This window comes from Schistocerca nitens, chromosome 7, assembly GCF_023898315.1.
Source record: "Schistocerca nitens isolate TAMUIC-IGC-003100 chromosome 7, iqSchNite1.1, whole genome shotgun sequence".
NCBI lineage: Eukaryota > Metazoa > Arthropoda > Insecta > Orthoptera > Acrididae > Schistocerca > Schistocerca nitens.
The window spans coordinates 307,334,898-307,339,897 of record NC_064620.1 but is presented as its reverse complement, the minus strand read 5'-3'; the positions used below and the strand labels follow the sequence as shown (position 1 = coordinate 307,339,897).

The following is a 5,000-nucleotide window of genomic DNA, read 5'->3' as shown; positions in this document are numbered from 1 at the left end:
TTGCCCTCCAATAGATACTCGTTAAAGGATTTAAAGTGTACTCATTCCGATTACGGGGCCTCGGATGAGTCCCGTATCGTTATTTTTCGTCACTACCTCCCCGTGCCGGGAGTGGGTAATTTGCGCGCCTGCTGCCTTCCTTGGATGTGGTAGCCGTTTCTCAGGCTCCCTCTCCGGAATCGAACCCTGATTCCCCGTTACCCGTTACAACCATGGTAGGCGCAGAACCTACCATCGACAGTTGATAAGGCAGACATTTGAAAGATGCGTCGCCGGTACGAAGACCGTGCGATCAGCCCAAAGTTATTCAGAGTCACCAAGGCAAACGGACCGGACGAGCCGACCGATTGGTTTTGATCTAATAAAAGCGTCCCTTCCATCTCTGGTCGGGACTCTGTTTGCATGTATTAGCTCTAGAATTACCACAGTTATCCATGTAACGTGGGTACGATCTAAGGAACCATAACTGATTTAATGAGCCATTCGCGGTTTCACCTTAATGCGGCTTGTACTGAGACATGCATGGCTTAATCTTTGAGACAAGCATATGACTACTGGCAGGATCAACCAGGGAGCTGCGTCAACTAGAGCTGAGCAGCCGGCCGCCCGGGAGTGTGTCCCGGGGGCCCGCGCGAACACGCAAGCGTCCGCTCAATTATTCTGCAAACAGGAGGAGGCTGGGCTCCCCTGCACGATACACCTCGAAACCCTCTCAGGTCCCGGCGGCGCGCAGCGCCGTCCTAAGTACTTGGTCGGGTTCGAGAGAGGCGCAATCGCCCGGAGATAGGCGAGTAGACGCTTTCAGTGCGACCACCCGTGCTCCCAACTGAGCTTGCCGCTGCCGACAGAGGCCCGGGAGCGTGCTGTCGTGGTGTTGCCGGCGGGAGACAACACGCGGCCACAAACAGTGACCGGGCAGCTCCAACGCCAGCGCCACAGAGGGGCAGAGCCCCACTTGGGTGCCAAAGCGAACTCTCCCAGCACAGCGCACGCGCCAACACATCCGCACAGCTGCGATACAAACCACCTGCGAGAACCGCGGGGGCGACCGAGCAGCAGACGGCGTCGCGGCGCCGAGTGCCGGGCGGCGGCGCATCCTCAACGCACACAGTCCTCAATCGGACCAGCACACTGCAGATGTCCACCGCGCTTCGCACCGGGCCCGGGAGGACCCACTTTGGCCGCACGGCGCCGCGCGCTGGGTGCGCCGGCACGCAGATGCGCCGCCTGCCGCCTCCGTCAGCCGGCGCGCCTGCCACTGGGCGCCCCCACCAGCCGGCTGCCGCGCGTGCGCCCACGCAGCGCGCGGCCAGCACGCCGGGCGCCCCCCCCTCACCGGCCGGGGACGGTCCCACCCAGCCACCGCCGCGTATCGCTTCATACCCACATGCCCACTCACGTTCGTGGGTATGACGGGTGTCGCTGAAGCAACCGGTTAATACCTGTACCGATCGTCGATATCAACGATTCACCTCCAGCGCGAACAACCGCGCAACAACGGATTTCCAGTTCATTTGCGTAACTTGGGCAGCAAACGTAGACATCCATCTACATTTGCGACTTCTACGAGTCTTGCATGCCTGGATGTTGTGTGTCACGACGCACTCCATCAGCATACATACACGCTGCGACGTGTGCACGAAAGAACACGTGGAAGGTGGCCAGCGTACGTATGCGAATGCCATTGCACAGCTGCGAAGCGCATTCAACACGCGAACTCCTGACCGACGAGCTAGAGGTGACAGGAGGGGAGGGGGGGGGGGGGGCGGGGGCGATATACGTCCTATTGCAGTACACAATACAGTGGATAGCGGGACCATGTGGAAAGTAAGCAACACTCGCAAGATGTGAGGGTACGCACCGTAAAATGAATCAATACGCAGAACACCACAGTGTGCGCGAAGTGAACTATGTTGAGATGGTTGCAATTAGGCAACGCTACACGAATTCCTAGATTCATATAACTAACAATTACAGGGCAGGTTAAGGCGCAACGTGGGTTAGGTTAGGGCGCAACGTGGGTTAGGTTAGGGCGCAACGTGGGTTAGGTTTGGGCGCAACGTGGGTTAGGTTAGGGCGCAACGTGGGTTAGGTTAGGGCGCAACGTGGGTTAGGTTAGGGCCCAACGTAGGTTAGGTTAGGGCGCAACGTAGGTTAGGTTAGGGCGCAACGTAGGTTAGGTTAGGGCGCAACGTAGGTTAGGTTAGGGCGCAACGTAGGTTAGGTTAGGGCGCAACGTAGGTTAGGTTAGGGCGCAACGTAGGTTAGGTTAGGGCGCAACGTAGGTTAGGTTAGGGCGCAACGTGGGTTAGGTTAGGGCGCAACGTGGGTTAGGTTTGGGCGCAACGTGGGTTAGGTTAGGGCGCAACGTGGGTTAGGTTAGGGCGCAACGTGGGTTAGGTTAGGGCCCAACGTAGGTTAGGTTAGGGCGCAACGTAGGTTAGGTTAGGGCGCAACGTAGGTTAGGTTAGGGCGCAACGTAGGTTAGGTTAGGGCGCAACGTAGGTTAGGTTAGGGCGCAACGTAGGTTAGGTTAGGGCGCAACGTGGGTTAGGTTAGGGCGCAACGTGGGTTAGGTTAAGGCGCAACGTGGGTTAGGTTAGGGCGCAACGTGGGTTAGGTTAGGGCGCAACTTGGGTTAGGTTAAGGCGCAACTTGGGTTAGGTTAAGGCGCAACTTGGGTTAGGTTAAGGCGCAACTTGGGTTAGGTTAAGGCGCAACTTGGGTTAGGTTAAGGCGCAACTTGGGTTAGGTTAAGGCGCAACTTGGGTTAGGTTAAGGCGCAACTTGGGTTAGGTTAAGGCGCAACTTGGGTTAGGTTAAGGCAGAAGTTGGGTTAGGTTAAGGCAGAAGTTGGGTTAGGTTAAGGCAGAAGTTGGGTTAGGTTAAGGCAGAAGTTGGGTTAGGTTAAGGCGCAACTTGGGTTAGGTTAAGGCGCAACTTGGGTTAGGTTAAGGCGCAACTTGGGTTAGGTTAAGGCGCAACTTGGGTTAGGTTAAGGCGCAACTTGGGTTAGGTTAAGGCGCAACTTGGGTTAGGTTAAGGCGCAACTTGGGTTAGGTTAAGGCGCAACTTGGGTTAGGTTAAGGCAGAAGTTGGGTTAGGTTAAGGCAGAAGTTGGGTTAGGTTAAGGCAGAAGTTGGGTTAGGTTAAGGCAGAAGTTGGGTTAGGTTAAGGCAGAAGTTGGGTTAGGTTAAGGCAGAAGTTGGGTTAGGTTAAGGCAGAAGTTGGGTTAGGTTAAGGCAGAAGTTGGGTTAGGTTAAGGCAGAAGTTGGGTTAAGGGATGGTGTGTGTGGGGGGGGGGTGGGGTGGCGAGGTTCGTTGATAGTGATGGTAGTAAGTGGACGCCTGAGGCACTATCAGATATGTCACGTCAGTTGCACTTGTGGCTCATGGCAGGTGGCGCGCCCGTTCTGTGTTTGTGGCAAAGGAGTGGCACACCTGTGTCTTTCATTCCTGCCATTGTTTATGTGCTGTGAGATGCGGCAGTGTGGTGCTGTTGGGTGCACCCCTGTGTAGGACATGTGTGGGTGTTGGTGGCGTATCTGAGCAATGGTGGTTGTAGGAAGAGTGGGATATTCAGTTTTCTGGTTCGACGTCCCGGTCTGGTTATCATAGTGTGGATGGTGTACTGTGGCCGAGAGGATGCACTGGATGTTGTTCCATGCTGGTACTTAGATGTTGTGTCTGCGTCTGTTACAGGCATAGACTAGTGGGTGATGGAGTGTGTGGGTGACGTGTGGTTGACATTGTGTGCACAGACGTTCAGCATGTATAGGGACAGTTGTATGTGTTATCTATATTCCGATGACTGCGCGTATTACTAAGCACCGCCGCGTATAAGCTTAATGTATGTATAGTCAATGCCTGTTCTATCTCTGTACAGTAGTAGCGGTGCGACTGCACTAGCTAGCTACACCTCGCGGCATCGTCCCCCGGTGTATGGCATATGATTATAAACATTCTGTCTATTAGTCAAAACCGGTGGTGTGACTACGTCACATGTTTGAGGTGGGGGGACGCAACACCGTGCCGGTGGGTCAGGGCTGCGAAACACTTTCCCCACACTGGGGGCTCGGACCCTCATTACTCGTCCCAGTAATATATTGCGGAGCGCACATAGCCATTGCCCAGAGTCTTTGCGACTGCGAGTGCAACGCCCACGGGGACCGACGTGGATGGGGCGGCCCATAGCTGATCGCTCAGCATCGGAATCCGTACAGTGAGCGACGCGGTCGCGCACAGACTTAGAGCACGTTTAGGGACAGCGGGAATGTCGAATATTGGATAAAACTCTTCATGAAACGCAAGATATAGGTGTGGATTGCAACTTACGAGTGCGGGAAACGTCCGCCGTTCATCCGCTGGACTTGCGATTTTGGTGGGTGGGGTGGGGCACGTACGGGTGCGGGTGGCGTGATTGTCGGTCGACGACTTCGTGGTGGACAGAGGATGCCGTCTTTGTGGGTGGCGTCGGACAATGTGTACTGTGCGCCCAGCGATGTCGTATTCAGCTTGGCGTCTCATAGATGGCGGTATCGCCGTTGCAGGAGGCCTAGATGGCGTTATTGTTTGTGGTGCGCTCGACATGGTGGATGTAGTGTTGCCAGATTCGCGTAGATGGCTGTATTGCATGTGGTTTCGTCGTATTTTCATAGGTGGCGATGCTGTGTGGTTGGCGTTGTTGCGTTCACTTCCTGTAGATGGAGGTGTCGTATCTGGGCTGCATGTCAATGTAGTGTCGTCACATTCCGAGAGATGTCGTTCTTGTGCCCCTCGGTGGCACTGTCAACGTCGTCCCACAGGGGGCGGTATGGTGGCGTCCCCAAATAGACGCCCTAGTGGCCTGGCTATTTCACAGATGGCGCTGTCGTATGTAACATACGTCGGTGTGCTGCCACCATTCTCCCCTTCTTTATATGGCATTTATTTATTGCTGCCGTCTAGTTCGCTGTCTACAGACTTATCACCACCCACACTAGCCGCCCCGGGGACTTGCC

The 5,000-nt window shown here is 55.4% G+C and overlaps 1 non-coding gene across 1 annotated transcript in view; it reads right to left on the bottom strand.

Annotated features, from left to right (window-relative positions):
• The window catches only part of LOC126196854 (small subunit ribosomal RNA), a 1,909-nt gene extending 1,335 nt beyond the window's left edge, over positions 1-574 (bottom strand). The window contains exon 1 of the ribosomal RNA XR_007539282.1: positions 1-574. This exon is cut by the window's left edge and continues 1,335 nt beyond it. This is a non-coding gene — a ribosomal RNA (small subunit ribosomal RNA).
• Positions 575-5,000: the final 4,426 nt, after the last annotated feature.